The 21,852-nt window shown below is 34.9% G+C and overlaps 1 protein-coding gene across 2 annotated transcripts in view; it reads right to left on the reverse strand.

The window, feature by feature from the left end:
* The window catches only part of znf618 (zinc finger protein 618), a 42,988-nt gene extending 27,850 nt beyond the window's left edge, over positions 1-15,138 (reverse strand). For both annotated transcript variants that reach the window (XM_053485467.1, XM_053485466.1), the window contains exons 1-2: positions 14,780-15,138; positions 4,125-4,229 (exon numbers count right to left, since the gene is read on the reverse strand). The gene's annotated coding sequence lies outside the window, so the exon portion shown is untranslated. The remainder of the gene's footprint in view (positions 1-4,124; positions 4,230-14,779) is intronic.
* Positions 15,139-21,852: the final 6,714 nt, after the last annotated feature.

A 21,852-nucleotide genomic window follows, 5' to 3' on the forward strand; every position in this document is an offset into this window, starting at 1 on the left:
TTTATGGAGTTGTTTACTCCATCTAATAAAAAGCAGTTAATACATCAGGCTTAAATAACACACAAGCTGACGAGGAAAACTAGGGAAAAAAATCCTCAGTCAAACATCCTGAAGCTCGTGGTGTTTCCCCCCCGACATCGGCACACGATTCCTTCCTGCTTCTGCATCTTTGTTTAAATTTCATAAAAAAAATCATGAGCTCAAACCGAAACAGATACGGGAGTCTCTCCAGGAATTACAGGGTGCAAGTTAAAACACGCGAGCTTTAAATTACAAGGAAGCTTCAAAAAAAGGGGTGGGGGGTGGGGGGGGGGTAGGGGACAACAACACAACATTACAGGTAGCTGCCAGACAAATGATCATGTGATCAATTTTTTATTCCTAAGAAATTTTATTTATTTAAACAGAATTTTATTTTGGAATCTATGATGCGTTCTTTGTAGAGCTGTGAGTCATGTGTAGGCTGTTGATTTGATCACTTTTTATTTGTTTGATGTCCAATTTATTTCTATTTATATTTCATACAAATTTAAACATTAAAATATGTAAAAGTCGCATAAAATCTTCACTTTGTCCTGTTAATCATCCGTTCCACAGGTAGCGGTATTGTACCAACTGCCTATAAAACACAGAAGAAGAAGCAGAGATACTTTGCATAAGATGCCAGCGGTTTTCTTGCTAAAGTTTTAGTTGAGTTATTGTTTTTAATATACAAAAACTTATCAGAGCAATTAGAAAGTGTGAATCGACTCGACCAACAAAAGATTAAATCGCACAGCTCTAGTCATTTCCATCTAGACTGTGCAAAAGTCTTGAGCACTTTTTTTTTCATGTTATACCTGTTTCTTTCTTGACTTTATTATTAAGTCAGTACTAGAGAACAGTTCTGATTTCCAAACATTAGTATTCTAGCAAAAAGGTTGAACCATATAGAAAAAAAAAACTATAGGCCAGAAAAAAACAGCATAGTATATAAACATGACTTTTTTTTGGTTGGCTTCTTGAAAAAACAACAACAACAACAACAAAAAAAAAAAAACAGGTGCAACAAAGTCGTCAGAAGGCCTGATGCCGGTTCTGCGGGATTCTTAGTCAAACTTAAGCAACTAAATTCCTTTAAAAAATTTTTTTTTTTTTTTTTTTTTTTAAAACACGGCACAAATTGTACCCCAGACAGTATTTTAAACAAAGGATCGTCACACCAATGATTGCTTTTGCTTGAACTGATAAATAAGACATACTTACTCTACAGCAGTTATGTGCATGTACCTAAAGACTTTTGCTCAGTACTGTAAAGTTGGAGGCGTGGCCTTATCTGTACTATCTGCAGTTTTCACCCCTCCCCCCCAAACGACTGAGCAATGCATATGAACTTCTGAACAATCCAAGTCGCCTAATCAGAGGTACGTCTCAAAGCGTCAACCAGTATCACGGTCCCTTTTACATACTACTCAGCACGGCAGTATATGATGACATCATACGGTTAAACTTTATTACCGACAATACGAAGTCTAACCTGGCCGACAGTCAGCTGAGGATTGATGAGAGTTTTGCAAGTCAGACAGGAAGATACGAGACGAGCAATTTCACTGTAATCCTCCTCTTAACAATATACAAAGAAGCTGTAATTATGTATTACTCCAAATTCCAGGCTCTATTAAATAGCTGAACAGAACTGCAGTTCGTTCCGGAGCGCACGCATGATGCAACACTAAAACACGGTCGCATTTAGCTGTAATGAAAACGCTGAACACATCGCAGCCATGCGTGCCATAGGTTATATTTAAATCACACGTGGTTTCATTTTAACCTTTGTGATGATTTTGTGCATGAATTAAAGAGTTTGATAATCTCAGAGCTGGGACGATTCAATACCGTTTCTTAAAATATCATTTATACAAACCTACATTAAATTCCAGTGCAAAGAAAATAAAAATAAATAAATGCAAAGGGAATTTTAGTTCTTTTTTAGTTCTTCTTGAGTTAAATATTCCCTTGTTCATAATCTGGAATCAAAAAGCCTTAAGAAAACTTTACTTTTTGAAAGAAAAAAAAAAAAAGTGTGTGTGTGTGCGCATGTGTTTATGCTGTAACTAGGAACAGTGTGCAAGAAAAAGCCTGAGAAATTCTATACAACTTCCTGAAATTTCAGAATCCCGTATTAACCCCAGCAGGGTGAACGTGACCGATTTTAATCTGCCTGTTTTTGATGGTGATTTCGCTGTAGGGTGCGATGGGTCGAGCTGCTGGTTCGAGTTGATCTGTAACATTCGACTCGGTGCATTCCGCCGCAGCCACTTTGATGTGTTCTTTCTAAGCCTATAGAGATTGTCATCTTCAAGTTTCTGAAGTGTGTGTGTTTTTTTTTAATAGGCTGTGAAAAGAGGTATCGTGTATGTGTGTGTGTGTGTGTGTGTGTGTGTGTGTGTGTGTGTGTGTATATATAAAAACAACTGCCGTTTGTAGTGACAGTACTACGTTTGGTGAACTGAAGTGAACAAGTCCTCGAGCAGGGCTTTTGACTCACTTGTCACTTTCTGCTGTCGTGCCAGTTCTTGTTTTTCAGTGACTACCAGCATTTTCAGTTTTGGCTCTAAACTCTTTGACCTTGTTTTACTCACACTCATGCACAGTGTCATTTATGGCAACACCACCACTGACTAGTTCTACAGCCTCACAGTGTTGTGATAAAAATGGGCAAAAACAATAATTAATGCAAGTTTATTTATTGGCTCAAATTAAATGCACTGACAAAATGTAACTAAACACGTCAGAGGTTAACGTTGTTAGGATTTACCATTTATCTTTTTCTCTGCTCGCTGAAGTTTTTTTTTGAATATATATAACAGGCTGAAGTGTATCTTTTTTAACCTACATAACTAACATTATGGTAATGGCGGCATGAACGTAAAGCCATGAGCATTTACTTAAGAAAAAGACAAAATGGTATATATATATATATATATATATATATATATATATATATATATTTTCACTCTAACATCAACATAAACATTTCTGGAGTTTACAAATATTACTGCATTTTGAAAAAAGACATTTTGCAAATTTGAAATTTAATGAGAAAGGAAAATCAGCAAAAAAAGAAAAAAAAACTTGCATTTTATTGTTCCATTTTAAATTTTTGTTTCTTTACAATCTACTATAATAACCCAAACTAAATCATACACTCAGATGTTATTTTTATATATCATTTTTAAACTAAAAACTTCATTTAAAAATCAAAAATCAACATCTTTATGTTTGCACTAAAAATTAATAAAGCATTTTTAACGTAAACATTTCTGCAACCTATTAATATTTGACTGTTACTACATTGTGAAAACACACATATATTGGGGAAATTTACCAATAAAGGAAAATCTAAAAATAATAATAATAATAATAAAATAGAACGAATAAAAAAAAAATGTTACTTCTAACAAAACACTAAAATAACCTAAAATTAATAAAATAAGCCATACATTAATTGAATAACTATTTTTCATATAACTTTTTAACATTTCATAAAAAAAAAAAAAAAAAAAAAATTGAAGATCTCTATATTCAGGTTGATGTCTATATTCCAAAAAGAAAAATATTATTTTTTTACAATGTTACTACATATATTTTAAGGAAATGTATGTGAAAGCATAAAGAAGAATTTACCAAAAAAAATGCTTTTTTTGTTTTAACCACTCCATTTGGGGAAAAAATGAATAAAGATCAAACACACATTTTTCTGGAGCATATTTAATTTTTACATGAAAAAAAAAAATACTGCAGAATATTAATATTTGATAACGATATTGCATTTTGGGAGAAAAAAAAATTTTTTTTTTGAAGAAATTTAATGGAAAAAGTACATTTGAAAAAAATGGTTAGCGCATTATGGTTAGCGCATAAAACGCTGTTGCAAGAAAAAAAAAAAGTGTTAATTAAAATTGCACACAGGATCAGTGCAATTTATGATCAGTATGACAACACCCCGCCCAAACCCCCAACACACACACACACACAAAAACCAGGAACGCCTGTGGACGGTTTTTATTAGACGCGTCTCTGAATAGCTCTAAACGCATAACAACACTCGAACGTTTACAAGCGGTGAAAGACGGAGTGTGTACCTCGTGGGGTCCAGCGCTTTGAGCTCTCGTCACGCTCGTCCCCTTCTCCTCACCCTCTCGCTTTCTCCCTCCTCTCCCCCCGAGCGCTCCGGCTAACGGCGAGACCTGAAAACAAAAGGAGTTCAAAATTAGCCGTGTGTTCTCCTGCGTTCTCCCTCCTGACATTTGAACACACAGGAAAAGTACAGGCCAGCTCGAGGGAAACTCTGCACGGAAAAATTGCAGAATTTATTTAAAAATAAAAATAAAACATACAGCTGAGTGGAGCCAGACTGGTGGGAGGAAATGTTTTGAATATTTCTATGAAAATTCTATTCTTAGGTCAGCGACAGCAGGCAGAACAACAGCACAGAGATTCAAAACAGAAAAAGGGAAGTGCAGGAAAAATAAGAAAAAGCACCGCGGTGTTGCTGTACTTGGTAATCAGCTGCTATAAGTAGAGAGTAAGCTGGTGAATATCAAGAAAAAAATAACACGGTTTAGTAATTTTGTGCTCAAGTGGAGTAAAGAGAGCGGTCATAATTTTAGAACTTTAATTCAAATACACGAAAAAAAAAAGTATATATATATATCGTCTTTTCGGCTACCCTAAATCAGAGGTTGTTAATATCTTTAAAAACGCGTGATAAATCAGCTCTCCGAACCCGAACTAGTAATGAAATAAATCAAGAAGATTTTTGTACCGTAATTAAAGAAGAATGTATATATATGTTTAATATATGTAATGTATGTTTAATCTCGAGATGGCTGAAGGTTGTTTTTTACGTACAAGTATTTCATATCTTCCTTCCGGCACGGTGGCGAGCAGTGATTAATCTTAAGATTATTAAATATTTATCTCATCACTGTTGCACTTTGCATAGTGATACACCAAAACTATTCTAAAAAATATGACTGACGACATCATGATATTAAATTAACCTTGTAAATCCGTCCCCCTCCCCACCCCCATCCATGTATGTACATATACGGGGAACCTTCAAGTTAAACCGGAAAATTCAGAAATCGCGGCTAAATCAAGGCGTAAAAATGACTGACGGTACAGTGATGAGACTCTTAGCCGCGGTAAAACATTTGAACGATGCAAACGTTTTTTTTTATTTTTTATAGAAGGCCGTACAATCCCGGCCGTGGTGGCTCGGAGCAGACTGCAGTCGTTCCCGTAAACATTCAGCGAGTGGAACGTCTGATCCTTTAAGAAAGAAGAAAACGACGCATCACCAACACCACTTGCACATTACAAGAACTCGGCTGGGTCCAAGCCATTTCCACATGCATGGCTTATTACAGGAGTTCCTGGGAGGCCGGCGTTTCAGATGTGAAGCACGTTTGGTTTACTTCCTGATTTTGGATTGAGTACTCGAAATAATCTAGAGTTCAGATGGAAATGAATAAACCTTTGGGTCTGCATAGAGTACAAAGGCCGTGTTCCCAACTCCCAACTAAATGAATCACGTTAAAGATGAAATCGCACCAGGGTGTGCTGCAAACCAACTGAAAGCATATTAGAAAGCACTCCGTCAGCGTTTATGATGTTATAGTCTGAAACTGAGAGCAGATGAGTGAAAAGGCAGCACAAAAATGGGCAAAAACAAATAAATTATAAAGATCTAGTTAGAGCAGCAATGTCGAGGAAAATCAGTAACGATCGGCGATCAACTTTACACGCAGCGTGTAAATTAGCCATCAAGTTAGGAACACGCACTAGAAGCGGCGGCAGAGCTAACAATGTGATGTGTGTACCAGAGTAACAGATTAAACAAAGGGTTTTCAGTGCAGTCACACCCCTGCAGCCCATGCTGTAGTGTGATTTAGGGGGAGTCCAGAAGGAGGAGGGGGTTGTGAAATTTTTATGGAGCCACAGCCAGACACAAAAGCGAGGAGATCCATACGAGTGAGGAATTTGAATGGGTAAAAAAAAAATAATAATAAAAATAAAAAAATAATAAGAGATGCATAAAAAAAAAAATTATGTTAATAAAGAGATGATTATACACGGTAACCAAACTCAACCACCATAGTGTCAATTAAGCCCCAGTCCATCACAAACACGGCTAATCTTAAAAAACATTGTTTAGAGTCCAATAAACATCATATTCCTGGTGAATCATGTTGTTTTATTTCTGCCCCATACGAGCTAACTAGCTGCTATCACAAGGCAGGAAACCCAAATCCCTCTCTGATCAAGGGCACTACTTGGTATGTGGAACAAGGGATTGTACACCCTACATAGCACACTGGTTTTCTATTTAACAGTATTTGGGAATAAACCTCAGAACTCGAAGGTTTGGTGATATCAACACGATCAGTAATCGTGCTGCTCCTGTTACAGTACACAAAATTTCTCGTGCCTATTTCTACATCTGATATTCAGTACAACAGCAAGACTGTTCATCTTATATTACTTAAGAGAAATGCCATGCAAATTGTGCTGTTCCTGCACCAAGCGCACCAACCCCTAAGAAGAAGCAGCAATGATAATCTTACAACACTATTTTTGCAAGTACTTTGCAGTTAATGCAAGCAGTGTGAATTTTTTTTTTAAAAAGCTGTCATATATTTTCAATAATTCTGTCTATTTTTGTAAGAAATTTTACGATTCACTTAAATCATTTTAAAATTGTGAATGAATTCTGAAAACTGACCCATAGATTATGAATGACTCAAATGAACCACTAAAGAGTGACTGAACTGCATAAATCGATTAAACCACACAGCTCTTACATTTTTATCTATTAAAAGCATTTCCACTGGATTAAAAAAAATTCTAAAATGCCGGAAGATTTGTCAGTTTTGTAAAGTGTAGCAACAAAGCGCGCGTATCCTTCATTGTCCTGTCGATCGAATGTAAATGGCATGAGTCAGACACACTCCCAGCATGCCTTTTTTATTTTATTGCTTTTACGTTTCATTGTGGTTTAAATGAAAAAAAAAAAAAAAAAAAAAAAAAGGGGGTTTGATTTTTTCCAGCCCAAAAATGTAAATGCACGGCGTTACTCTTGGAAAAGCAAACTTGAATTAGCCGACTCGACAGGTTTGTCACAGATACCGCTATTTTATTTTAAACGAACGAACAACAATAATAATGCCCAAGCAGGTGTGCCATCGCAGCTCGGGCGCACCACACAAATCCTTCAAAAAGCCCAGAATGCCGGCAAATAATGCCACTCAATGTGATGCCACTCGATGTGATGCCACCCAAGAAGCCACTTTCCGGCACAAGTTTAAAGCATCGCTACGGCTGAACCGTATGAGAGATCAGAAATTTCTTCGCAATTTTGCATCCTCAATATCTTGAGATCATAATGGCCCAGTTTGGTGGTGATCGTATAAATCCCTTAGAAGGAGTATACCAAAGTCCACTTGGTGCATTTTGCAAACAACACAAAATAATTGACTTCCTGTTGAGTAGAGTTCATATCGTACATATAACTTTTTTCAGCTTAATTAGCATAAACTCCTAAGCAGTGTTAATAAAGTGTACAAGATAAACTTTTAACATTTCCATTTTAAAATAAATAAATGAATAAAAAAAAAATGTATAATAAAATAATCATGGGAACCAAAAACTAATTTACATTTAACTTAAAAAAATGAAACATTCAATGTTTTCCTTCATGAAAATCACTAGTTTTACCACAAAAGGTTAATACAAACCAGGTTCTACTTTAAACCCATTCTACTCTGTTGTAAGAACCTTTAAGGGTTCTCCCAGAAGGACAATCGAACAAAACTCAGTGGTTCTCCAGATTATATCGATTATTATATTAGATTTTATCATCGACCCCCTCACCATGTTGGATTCTCAGTTTGGATTGGACAGAAGGTGTGGATTGATTTTCTATAAACAGCACTTCCGACAGAATTTCAGCTACACAACACATTTTTTTATATTAATTATAAGCATTCTAATTCTAGTCTACATTCGATGTGGGGTTCTATACAAACCGATTTAAAAGTGTTGATATGAATCATCAGTTAACATTTACAGCTGGAGTCTCCAGTGTCAGCACTTTAGAATATTCTGCATGGAACATAAAAATTCACACATTGCATTTTCTTGCTAATATGACAAACAGCATTTTTTTTATACATTTACTTCCCAAATGAAAAAAAAAAAAAAAAGACCTGGTGTGGGAACGTGTGTCTGGGGTCTATATCGTGCACAAGAACAGGAATTGAAATGATCTGTGGCCGCTAAATAACGCACCAATTGATCACTCAGTACTCTTTACTTATCCTGGTTTAGAGATGTCATTTAACAATTGTATTAGGAGAGGAAAAAGAAAAGGAAAAAAAAAAAAAACACTTAGATGAGACTAGAGTGAACAAATCTTTAAACTTGTGCAGTTTCTTTCATTAAAGATTTTTTTTATCTGGTATGCTGTCATTTATGTTTTATAATTTATCAGAAGCAGACAATGCCTGTATCAACAGGTCAGACTTCTGAATTCCGAAAATTATAAATCAGTGCATCTGTAAATGTTTCCAAGTTAAAGTTGTGTAAGTAATAGCTCTGGCGCAATAACATAAAACACTAGGGGATATGCTGTTATTGGAACACAATCAACTTTGGAGTAACATTTCATCTACTTCAGGATGGGGCATTTTCCTTCAAAAACATCCAGAAATACAAAAGTCTGCTTTCATTTAGAAAATAAAGGGTTAGCACAATGAGAGAAAAAAAAGATCCAAATATTTAATTGATTCACCTGCAATTATAATATTAAACAGAAAATATAAACACTGAAATATATTTTAAAAAATTTCCAACATCCAATTATTTTTTTTATAAGTAATGCTAAACAATAAATTTCATAAAAAATTGAAAGCACAGTTATGGACTTTGATTTAATCGGAAAAGTCTGTAATTTAACACTATTATATGTGTAATCGGGAATCTATGTAGCGTTTGTCAATAATTAAAATAATCCTTTACAGACATTTTTACACATTTAATTGTTCCAATTATATATTTTAAAAACTAGGTGCAACAAAAACAAAAATCTCCTTGACCTTCGATCCATCATTATACTAAGTTCTGTTTTACAACTACACTCTATTTATAACAGATGTTTCTAAAACGCCTGTGTATACGTTTACAGTCCTACTCCCACGCCTTACTTCAGTACCAGCTTCTCAGATGCTATTGTGTTTACTTTTTATGAAGCATTTTACTTCTTTGTTTCTTAATAGAAGTTTAACACAATGTGGGAAGAGAAGTAATCCCTCAAGTAACACTGCTAAGTCTGTTCGCGCTTTGTGAAGTTGGATAAGGATCAATCCTTATTTGGTTCATTGCACGGACAATCGGATCTAAAACACTTTTAAACTGATTTTTTTTCCCGCTACAACTCACTCGCTCATTTTCTATACCACTTTATCCTGTATTCAGGGTCGCAGGTGCCCTGGAGGTGAAAGGCGACAGTGCTAACCACTACACCATCGTGCCGCCCCGGCTAGAACTGGGGAAAAATGTGCGTCTGATCATTATTAATCTATTACTGATTGTTAACCTGGTTTAAACTGTAAACGTGGAGTTTGGAAGCCTATGATACCTGAAATATTAAACCTTCTGAATTTTTGCCACAGATTCAAACCATCCCCCGGGCTTAATATTTGTTTTTCCTTAAACAAACAGTAACGTTAACCTTGTTTAAATGTGTTTTTGAGATTGAAAGTCAAAGGTTAGTGGTATTTAACCTGCAGGTTCAGAGCACGAGGGCAAAATAAAGGCAAAAAAAAAAAAAAAAGGCAAGAGATGAGCATAAAGTTTTGCCAACAATTTTGAAATAGAGCACAGGGTCGTGATTGAAGGTCAACGAGGCAAAAACAGCAACAAACAAAGGTTTTCTCTGTGCATTGGTCAGATTTCAATGAGATCTTTACGTCACACATTACTGGCTAGACAGAATTTAATGAAAGTTTTGCAGTATTTAGGAATTTGCCTGAGGTTTAACCTGGACCATAAGTGAAATCAAAAGTTATGAGCAGTTATGTGTCGGAGTATAAACCGCAATGCATCAAACTGAGGGCGCGTCTAAAATCATGTGAATTTAAGGAATTTAAAAAACATACACCTGAAGTAAACTAATAATAATATCACTGATCAGTTTATTTATAGCTTCATAACTGTAATAAGTTACCAACTTCTACAAACTTTTTCCATCAACAAAGGATACTTACTTTAGTACATAAATAAAATACAGCAATTTGCTCATAGAACTTTGAAAATACAGGCAACGATGCTTCTTCGCACCATCCTTGTTGCTGATTGATTCCCCTGTAACGGCATGCGCGCATACTGTTTTCATACTTACACAAACATTATTGTCTGTTTTTTTTCCGCTTGAACATAAGAACTATGGGATTTTGTAAGAATGCACTTAAATTTTGGGTTAATTATTTCTCAAGATTAATAACACGAGACTTTTGGAGTGCACTACAAAGCCGAGCCCTTTGTTACCGCAGCAGCACCTGCATGACTGAAAATATGCCAGTGTTTGTGTTTTATTGATTTTCACAACTACATGGGAGGGTTCATAACTGTAATAACTGCCGGTATGCATGGCTTTACGAGTGTACTGCAGAGCCGTGTTGATTTGCAGAGGTCAAGCATTTTTAATCTCTAACTGTATTTTCAGCAGCACTTATAATATCATTATATGACGATTACTGACAGTAGACGTTTTTGTGTTCTATTAACTTACACAAATACAATACCAGTTTTAAATCACTTACAGTATGTATGCCATAAACCAAACAGCATTACCGAGAACAAAATGTGTGTCGCTTAGAATTAATTTAGCGAGTTATTCTTAAGACTCTCGACTGGTTTTTATAGTCACAGGCTGACGGGCTGCACAACTTCTTTCTGCAGTGATGCTAATGAAACAAGGATTTCTGCATTTATCTCTGTTCTTTATTAAAACATGCCGTAAAATGTAACATTTTAAACGAGATTAGATTAAATACTCCTATTCAATCTGTTCATACTGAGGCAAGAACCTTTCTAAGTGAATATTAAAGGCAGATCCGATAAGCCGAAGCCTAGTTAGCCTTTAGCTAGCATTGGCATTAGATAGCTAGTTAGCTTAAAGAGCCGAAAAACATGGGATGGGGGAAGAGAAAAAAAAAAATAAAAATAAAAAATAAATCACCCCACAACAGCTTTATTCTAACCGCATTAAACGTGGACTGTAGCAGCCAGTTCTCCACGATACTACATTCATTAGTTATAGATGAACTGCGGACTAAACCGATCACAGCCTGCGCCGCTCGTTACTGACGAGAGCAGGTTCATGGAGGTAGATAATCAACACTTCTTCCCCTCTACACACAGTCAGCCGTTGTCTACCTTAACATAAAGGAAGTTTCACCATGTGGTGTTATTTGGTATTAGTGTTTAGTCAGTAACTTCTGACTGTTATTATTTTGTGTTATACATAGAATACAGAAATTGTGTGTGGCTAAATAAGCTACTTCTAAAGTTTATGCAACATGGAAGTTACTGATCTTGCTTCCCTAAAATTTCAAGTTGCTAACTTCAGCCGTTTTGGAAATAATTTATATGTGCCCCCAGCTTTATATTGTCTCACTTCAAACAATAATTGATACTAAAATTGGTGCAAGCTTCTAGAAGCACATGGTAAAAGCTTATAAGCAAAAAATCTGTAGTGTCCGTAACCATGTCAAATTCATGTTGCAATATCTTACCAATTTTCCATTTTAGAATAATATTCTTTTTTAGGTTGACATCTTTTCATGTTTCATCTAAATAACAGTAAAGTGACATTTTAAAAAGTTACGGACACTACAGATATAAAAGGGCATGAAATTGTATTTAGAACAAATTTGTTTCTTTTTATCTGATGAAAAATGTAAACGTGTATGCATGTTGCCAAAAAAAAAAATATCGAAGCATGGATCAGGAAATAAGAACCATTACGAGTAATGAAAAATGGTGTTATATGATCATATCTGAAAACACCTTTTTTTCCCCCATCTAGATGAGCCTCTTTTTAGCATCAATATCAACAGTGGCCAACGGTATATTGCATTGAAGGGGAGGAAGGTCTCATGGTCATGGTGGTCCACTACACCTGAACTATTACAAGGTAACACGCTGTTGTAATCATGACCAGCTCAAGAGCAACTGGGAAATTATTCAACTTTTAAAAATATTAATATTATAAAGCATAAAAAAAATGAAGAAAGTAAAAAAAACATATTGCAACATTGTAACATTTCCTTCATACCCATCAACATCAAATTTCCTACAAAATTCTGCACGGTTCTCATACACCCCCAGTTTCAGTTCAGACTAAATTGCGAAAAACAAAAGCAGAAAGGGAAGTGTAAACGCAAAGGTCAATCCTGAAGCAGCAAAAAAATAATAATCATAAATGTCCACACTAACAAGTTTTCCAGGCTTCACGTGCAAAAAAAATTACGCAAGCAATTGAATGAATGTGCAAAAAAAAAAAAAAAAAAAAAAAAAAAAAGGTAAAATACCAAAAACCTAGAATCATAATGAGGTAGAGTATCATAGAGGTGATATCGTATTAGCTAGCATCACATCATTTATACAGCCACAGTAAACAACATCCATCTAAAGTGAATCCATGAATGCACGAATAATGCAACGCTGCCATTTTATTTTAACAAGCGGCAATTTCTCGTGATATTTCACAGAATTAAACTATAAAGATTTCAATTTCCTAATCCATCTGCTGCCTTGCTGATGTGCACATGACTTCTGACTTCCATGCAACTGTTATTTCTACAGTTAAAAATATTTCCTCTTTAGTTCTATAAACGTCACGTTATCTTTAAGAAGAATCACATAAGTGCAATTTCATTTCATGCATGTGAGACGCTTACCATACGAGGCTGCATTTGAACGTGTTACCAAGAGACACACTTAAATGATTACTTTGTGGGAAATAAATGCATACTTTCCTATTCCTTTCATTTTTATTTATATATATATATATATATATATATATATATATATATATATATATATATATATATAAAATATTACATTTTACACTAATTTAAAAGCAAAATTGTCTCCTATTCTTTAAAAGGCATATGATTTAAACAAGTGACACGTAAGCAGGCATTTTCATAATCATGCCATGCAGCAGACACACTCCTTAAACATTAGCGTTCTAAGCACGTTTCATCGATCACATCGTTAATTATTTTATGCAACGTAAAATCATGAATAAAATACATTCCATCTCAACAGTAAGCTTCGAAAATATAGCCGTGTTCGGTTGAGGACAGGAAGTTTGTGACGTTTGTACCTGGTGGATGAATTATAAAGCTGTGATAAAAATTATTCAAAGGAGAGAGAGAGAGAGCAAATTTTGAAGTATCTTTAATGGCAGATGTCTGCATGGAAATGCATGGTGAACGTTGCAGCACTGTACTAAAAAAACAAACACAATCAAAAAACATGCCACTGGAAGAGAAACATCGAATCCTACATATTTCTCCACTCGAGTCTAAATGTTAAAGATTCAGTACTAGATTTTTTTTTTTAGATAAAATAATCATGAAAAATTGCATTGCACTGCTCATTTCTTTGGAAAATTATGAAAATGCATCCTTATCATCACATGAGCATGAAACAAAACTCACTAGGAAAAAGAAAAGAACGCACACAATCTATTTGGAACATGCTGACCAGTCTGATTGATTTTTATAATATGTGCAGGAATATAATAAATCAATGCAACCATATACAGAAAGAGGAGAAACAGAAACGGTGCAGGAGGCACGAGCAGCGCTTTGGTTTATATTAGAACATAAACTGTGATAAAATGCTTTTGGGTTAAAAAAAAAAAAAAAGAAAGAAACAAAATGAGGAATGAGCATGAGGAAATAAGGCACGATAAATAATCAGGAAAAGGACAGTGAAGCTGAGCTGTGCATTGCACTTTTCCTGAGCGTACACCATAAAACACACAATGTCATGGGGAAAAGAGGGGGAAAAATAACCCACAGCATTAAAAACAAACAAACAAACAAACAAAAAAATGCATGAGCAAAAAAAAAAAAAAATCCTGATGTGAAATGCAATTAGAATTAATCGTAATTTCTTTAATTTCCCGAGAATTTGACCACAGGGGGCGCTAATTTTGCAACAAAACCGAAAACGACATTCATGACTGTTTGGGAAAAAAAAACGCGCTGATAAAAAAAAAAAAAAACAATTTGCGTTCCAACTCGGAAGAGATCAGACACACACACATACACACGTGCGCACATGCGTGTGAGAAATCAAGTTGATCGATTACTGTTTCGACAGCGGATTTGATTTAATCGCCGAATAAAAGCAGAATTCACCGAGAGAGAGAGAGGGGAAAAAATCGCCAAATATGGCCGCTGTATGCTCTTTAACGGGTTTTTTTTTTTCGGTTTCCCCCTCTACCATCATGGATTTTTTTTTTTTCTTAGGGAGCAAAAATTTTTGCATTCCTTAAAATGAAAAAAAAAAAAAAATCACTAACTTTTAATAGTGGATTAAGATTTTAAAAAAATTAATGCAGACGCTATAATGTATGTCGCCTAAGAAAGTTAATTTTAGAATAGGGGGGAAAAACACAGCAACACATGAGAGAGAGAGATGAAGTTGTTCTTACCCGGGAAACCGTCGCGCATCAGAGCAGATCAAACGCAAAAATGTAGCGCGGAGCGCGCGGCCTGCGCACAAGAGATACAAAGTATCTAATTTAAAATTTTAAAAGAAAAAAAAGGAGGGAGAGAGAGAGAGCGCGCAAAGCGGTACGCGCCGCCTTCGTTACATATATAATCTATCTATATCTATATACACCTCCCAAAAAACCCGATGCGGGTCAGAGTGAATTATTTTCCCAGCAGCGCAGATCAGGACGATCCTCCCCCCCTCTCTCCCTCTCTCTATTTCTCCAGATGACGAAAGCGCAATTTTTTTTCTTTCTTTCCAATGCGAGAAATTTTTCAAAATGAATCGACCTTTTTTTTTTTTTTATTCCCCTCCTCCTCCTCTCTCGCTTTTTTTTTTTTTTTGCGCTGGAATGCGCATGCGCAAAACAACAACACGGCCGAAGAGGAGGTCCGCCATCATGCAGGCAGTGGGGAGGGAGAACAAGAAAAAGAGAGAGGGAAAAGAAAATGCAATTGCGTTTTCAAATCATGCTTTTTAATTGCACACACGTACACAAGTATTAATTGATTGATGTGCATGTTTCATTAATACAATATCACAGTATACTTATTGTTTCATGCACAATTCTTTAAAAATAAAAATAAAAAATCCACACAGTGTATATGTGACTCTCAAGACGAGGTTAGCTCTCTCTCTCTCTCTCTCTCTTTTAACCCAGGATTGTGTTAAATTTTTATCAGAATGTCTGTGTGTGTGTGTGAGAGAGAGAGAGACAGAGAGTTTAACCTCATTGGTTCATTTAAAAAAAAGACTAGGCATGAACTGTGTTCTGGCTCACCCTAGAGGTGCATTTGCAAATTTTAAATTTGTGAAACCCAGATTTAAAAAATAAAAAAAAATGTTGATTTGTCCTTTTTAAGATTACATTTTTTTAATGACTTTCATCTTTTTTTTTTTTTTACTGTCGTGGCAGAAAATTAGTTTATTGTATTAAAAAAATGTCTATTATTCTTTTTTAAGACTACATTTGAAATAAATTTTATCTCTTTTTTAGTGTCATCAAAAATGTACATGAAGGTATAAAATATATTAAAAAATTTATAATTTATAAATTTAAAAATTTATTTATAATTTTTAAGATTACCTTAAAATTAATTTCATTCCTTTTTTACTGTCATGGCAGATATTGTACATAAAAGTATAAAACTATGAAAAATAAATTTTAATTTGTATATATTTGTATTTGTAGAAATTTTGATTAGTTTATATATTGTTTTTATTGTTGTTTTGTCAATTTTAAGATTACATTTTTAAAGGAATTTCATTCCTTTTTACTGTCATGGCAGATATTGTACATAATAGGATTTTAAAAAATTTTAATATTTTTTTTTTTTAATTTTTAAGATTAAATTTAGAATTCTTTTTACTGTCATGACAGATATTTTAATTATAAAAATATTGTCTTTTATTTTAAGTATAAAAATGTTGAACAGTACCTTATATAGTGCAAACTATTCGATGAAATAAAAACCATAAGTATATATATACGTACATACATGCATTTATTGTTATTATTATTATTATTATTATTATTATATACTGTAGATATGTTTAGAGCATCTACAATGTCAGCGTATTTAACAGGCTAAAGGAAGGGGTGCCAAAACATTGGAGCGGTGTGAGGAGCGGCACGGTATGATATGCAGTTAAATGCTTATATGACAGACCGTGACTTAGAATTTAAAAACAACATAAATGAGTAATCAAATAAAGACATAAATAAATGAAAAAAAGAGAAAATTATACAAATATAGAAAATCTTAGCTGTAAAATTGACAATATGTTTAAGTAATGAAATAGTGAAATAGAATTGAAGTAGAAGTGTACCAGATGTTAAGTGTATAGAATATCGGTACAGATGACATGCTTGGCTGATCTCACCACCCTCTGTAGAGCTCGCCTGTTCTGCATGGTGTTGTTCCCAAACCAGGGTGTGATGTTTACCGTCAGGATGCTCTCTGTGGTGCAGGAGTAAAAGTTCCTGAGCATCTTGAACTTGGACTCTCAAGAGTCTAAGTTGACTTGGAAGATATAACATTAGAGTTTGGGTCTCAGGAGGTTAATTTGTAATTTAAAACATAATAATTTTTAACAGTTTGCTGTGTTCTAAAAAAAAACACTTAAACTTTTATTTTTTTACATAGAAATAATACACTTTGTTTTTTACATGGAAATAATACACTTCTTATCACACCACTCTGGAAAACATTGTGTGTTATCTTTTTTTTTTTTATGGCATACAAACTGATAGAACTGATGTTGGAGTGTATCAGTGTGTATAAATAAATTGGCTGGCTGTCCTTGGATGACAGAAGTGGAACCTGATGTGCTCTTCTGCCTCAATGTTTAAGGTGTTCTGCATTCTGAGAAGCTTTTCTGCCCTTCTTGAGATAAGTCTCGTTATTCAAGTTACAGTACCCATAACCTTTATTGCAAGTTCTGCAAGTCATTTCCACATGTTTGGGCAAACATTAAAGGAGTTCCTGGAAGGCCAGTGTCTTAAAGATGAAGCAGGCAAGCAGTCTGATCAGGCTCTGGTGTATTCTGGAAACTTTCTACCTTGATGGTGTCCAAGCACTAGTGAAACACTGGGATAAGTGCATTAGTGTAGCTGGAGATTATATAGAGAAATAAAGTGAGTTTTTACTTTTATAACTGTGTTCTGTTATTCTTTACAATCAAAGATCCTGGTTTGACTTTAATGTCTCTCGTATAAATGTTACATAAATGTCTCCATCAATGCTAATATTATTTATTTGTTAAACAACACAATTTTAAAAACTTTCTTCATCATTAGGCTTAGATTACATGGAGCATCTGCTATACACGTCCCTGTGGATGAGCCGTTGCTATAGAAACAATAAGGTATTAGATTGAGCAGATTAATATATACTAGAGATGGCACTGATCCACTAATCAATATCTGTTTAAAAATTAAAGAATAGTGGATCAGACACTGGAGGAAACATGGCAAAGAATGGAATGGAATTAAAAAAGACTTTTATTTTATGCAATCGTTAATGTTAACAAACACATAATGAGAGTTGACTGAATTTCTTAATTAGGGTTCATTTTATTTTGGTTATATTACATCATTTATTAAATTATAGAGGATGTACGCCACCCTTGCATGGTGGCACCGCACCTCGGAGTCTGTGTGCATGGAGTTTGCATGTTTGGTGGGTTTCCTCAGTGTACTCCGGTTTCCTCCCACAAAGACATGCAGGTTAGACTAATTGCCGTTCCCAAAACGCCCTGTGCAGGTTGTACCCTGCCTTGATCTCCCAATGTCTCCTGTGACAGTCACCAGGCCCAATAGTGTGTTAATAATCACCAGGCCCCATGCAGCCCTGTATATGATGAGCAGTAAAGAAGATGAATGGATGAATGAATGTTCATGTGTGGTTGCAAAAAAACAATTACAATCAAGAATTCAATGGTGTTGTTTTACAATCTAAACTTAATACTCTCTACAGACAAACAAATCATGTTGTGCAGAAAATAAGAGGGAAAAAACTTTAAAATGACCACTAGGTGGCAGTATTTCCATTAGCTAGGAATTTGGTGCAACATCTGAGACTTGAGTCTGTAAATGTGCTGGACCAGAGTTGAGTTTAGTCAGCACTTAGAGAACAAAAAGAGATTTAGTTCCTCCATTAATTAAAATTAAGTTTGGGCATGTTCGAAGATCAGAAAAAGCAAAATGACCGAGGACTGAGACAGGGATACAGGTTTGTGTTTGTTTTTAACTAGTTATACAGTACATTATATACACAGATCAGCCATAACATTATGACCACTATTACTGATGCGCTGTGTGTTCTGACACTTTTCCTTCACAACCTGCATTAACCTTTTTATCAGTTTGATCTACACTAGTGCTTCTATTGGATCGAACTACACGGGCCAGCCTTCGCTCCAAACGTTCATCAGTGAGTCTTGGCCATCCATCATGACCCTATCACCAGTTCACCGGTTTCCCTTCCCTGGATCACTTTTGGTATGTCCGCCTGTAGCCCCGGACCTTCCCACCATAGCTGCAGTTTTGGAGTTGCTCTGACCCATCACATCACATCATACATCATAATTTTGCCCTTGTGACAGTAGCTACACTTGCAATATCTCATTACTGTGGAACCTGAGAGAGAAGTGAAAGTGTATTAGGCAGCGAGTGAAACACTTATTTCAGTTTTCAGTAACATAAAATGGTGTTCAGTGATGGGAACCGGAGTACCTGGAGAAACCGACCAACTGCTGGGAAAACACGCAAACTCCACACACTCGAGACGGGACTCATATTTCTGTGTGTTGGGGATGATTACACTGGTGTATGGGAAAAGGGTACATACACCCATACACACGTGTGCATGGGTGTATGTGTGTTTTATTTATTTTTCTTTTTTCCCCGTCTTTTTCTTCTTCTTGCATTGTGGTTATTGAGTATAAATGACTCACATGCTCAAAAATGGATAACATCATTTATTTATATTTTATCTCATATAATCTTAATTAAAACAATTACATTTGTAACTGACATACTGTATGCACTATGCACCGGTTGTAACAAGTTTATTGAGCCACTTTAATTAAAAAGTAATTAAAAATTTTATTGATTAAATTATGCATTCAGAGTGAAAACTGGTTTGGTTCTGTTGTTACACTTGATTGCACAATTCATAGTGTATATAAGAAGCAACAATGCAGAGAAAAATTCCTGAGGGTCAAATGACTCCTTAACACATGATGATGATGATGATGATTATTATTATTATTATTATTATTAATAATAATTTTATTATTATTATTAATTATTATTATTATTATTATTATTATTATTATTGTTAATATTATTATTATTTAATTACAGTGTATACAAAGAAATGAACAGTCACTTGGGAGTCATTTAAATGTTGATTCAAAGAGTCGATTCATTCACAGGTGAGACATTGCTAAAATTCACTCATCTAAAAAATCTTATAAAAAAAACATTTATTATATTAAAAAATGTTAGATTTTTTTTTTGTCACTTCCAGTAAAGTTTTTAAATCTGTCTTGGTGTGATCTGGGAAGCCGGCGTAAACAGAGAACAGGGGTGACGTCATGACAGATGACATTTGGGTGGTTAATGAAATTCCATCATGAAGGTGCCATATCCCTCTAATTAACATTTATCTAAGAGAATCCTGCTGAGTCCGGCTTAAGAAAGAAAGGAAAAAAAGAAAGAAAAAAAAATTCAGTGTCTGTAAAATTCGTGATGAACCCCAGGCATGAACTGGAAGAAAAGGAGTGCTTGAAATTAACAAACACAGGCAATTTAAATTCAGGTATTTTTTTTTAACACAGGATATTGATATACAGTACGTTGACGGTACAGGATGGTGTAGGTTAAAGTAAGCTTCATGAGGACATTTATAAAACAAAAAAAAGTTCGCATTTCTATACAAACTTATTAAAATTTAAACCATATGTGTTGTCGAATTCACAGATCTGATGGTCAGAAGGTGTTAGTTTATTTTCAGTAACAAAAAATTTCAGGTTGACGGAATGGAACCTGGCTGGAATGTATCATTGTTTCTGTAGTAGCGAGACTTCACACATTTCACACAGAGTTGACACGGACAAAAACGTAAGACACTAAAGACTCTTTAGAGGGGGAAAAATTATATATATATATATATATATATATATATATATATATATACTGTATATATATTATTTTTTTTATTATTATTATTTTTTTAGTTGTTGTTTGTTTTTTTTGTTTTGTGTTTTAATTATTTTAAAAAACTTCATCTGAAAGTAGTGCAGTGTGGTTCATGTCAATATTAATCATCTGTTAAAGAAAATGAGTCAACACCTTGTGACTAATCAGCTTCGAGATATTAAAAAATATAGCATTTAAAGATATTTGATAATAATAAAAAATTAACTTGAAAAAAAAAAAAAAATATATATATATATATATATATATATATATATATATATAGTGCATTAACACACTTAACACAGATGATTCTTAGTTTTTCTGCATTAGTGTAAGACATTTACGTAGATGCACACGATGATTGCGTTGGTGGATTTCATTCCTGTTTTTTTTCTTGCGTTTTCCCCAAAAGTTCTTGGAAACCATCGAGCGGAGGAGTCACTTCGAGCATCCCACATCTGTGTGCAAGCATAAGAAGATACTTTCCGGAAGGGGAGCATGAGTGTGTGTTTGTGTGTTGGTGTGTGTGTGTGTGTGTGTATGAGAGAGAGTTAAGACCCTCTGTGTATGATTACGCACGACTTCTTTCTGCTTGTGTCACTTCTGAACTTAATTTAAACTCTGTTTGGAGAGGTGATGTCTTCAAGACCTCAAGCTCACTTAAGTAAAATTAAGCGGGAAGTGATGCAGCATGGCGAAGGTTTTCGGAACAAGTAGATGAGATAGACATTATTTCTACCATAGTTTCTGCACCTGTAGTCCATGTGAAGGTGGCATAGTGGTAGTGCTTGCCGGTCCCGGTGATAAAGGTACGGCCTTTGTCATGTCAGTTTCCCTGAAGGAGGCGTGGCCTTTCTGTATGTCAGTCACACCGAAGGAGGCGTGGCTTTTTTCACACCAGCCAAATTTAAAAATCAATCTGTTTCAAATTGAAAAACTGTAACGTTTTTTAAAACCACACCTCCTGTACTTATAGGGCTGGGTTTCACTGGAGGTGTGGTTTTAAAAGCGTTACAGTTTTACAATTTGAAACAGATTGATTTGGTAAACATGCTTTAGACTTTAAACCTTAACCTGCGTAAGCAGTACCATGATAACTCATAAGAAGAACAAACATTACCAGGAACATTGAACTGCTTTACTGTATATCAGCACTGCTGGATGGTTCAGAGGTTAGCACCATTGTCTTGCACGTCCGAGGTTGGGGGTTCAAGTCTCTCCAGTGGTGGTTGTGTGTACAGTATGTGAAGCTTTCTCCATGAGGTCTGGGTACTCGGGCTACTCTGGTTGGTTTCCCCAACACC

The sequence above is a fragment of the Clarias gariepinus genome, chromosome 24 (genome assembly GCF_024256425.1).
Source record: "Clarias gariepinus isolate MV-2021 ecotype Netherlands chromosome 24, CGAR_prim_01v2, whole genome shotgun sequence".
NCBI classification, from domain to species: Eukaryota; Metazoa; Chordata; class Actinopteri; order Siluriformes; family Clariidae; genus Clarias; species Clarias gariepinus.